The sequence below is a fragment of the Lupinus angustifolius genome, chromosome LG10 (genome assembly GCF_001865875.1).
Source record: "Lupinus angustifolius cultivar Tanjil chromosome LG10, LupAngTanjil_v1.0, whole genome shotgun sequence".
In the NCBI taxonomy this organism is placed as follows: Eukaryota; Viridiplantae; Streptophyta; class Magnoliopsida; order Fabales; family Fabaceae; genus Lupinus; species Lupinus angustifolius.
Window position 1 is genome coordinate 6368818 of NC_032018.1, and position 449 is coordinate 6369266.

Consider the following 449-nt stretch of genomic DNA (forward strand, 5'->3'; position numbering starts at 1 on the left):
GATGAGGTCGAGGATAGGATGAGGACGAGAATGAGGAAAGGATGAGGATGAGGAGGAGGATGAGGATGAGGACGAGAATGAGTATGAGGATAGGATGATGAGGAGGATGAGGATAGGATGAGGACAAGAATGAGGATGAGTATATTATGAGGAGGAGGATGAGGATAGGATGAGGATGAGAATAGGATGAGGATGAGGAAGTGGATAAGGATGACGGTGGGCATGATGATGAGGATAGGATGAGGAAGAGGATGATGATAAGATAATGAGGATAGGATGAGAATGAGGATAGGATGAGGATGAGGATAGGATGAGGACTAGAATGAGGATACGATGAGGATAGGATGAGGATGAGGATAAGGATAGGATGAGGAGGAGGATGAGGACGGGGAAGAGGATGAGGTTGAGGACGAGGATAGGATGAGGACGAGAATGAGGATGAGGATAGG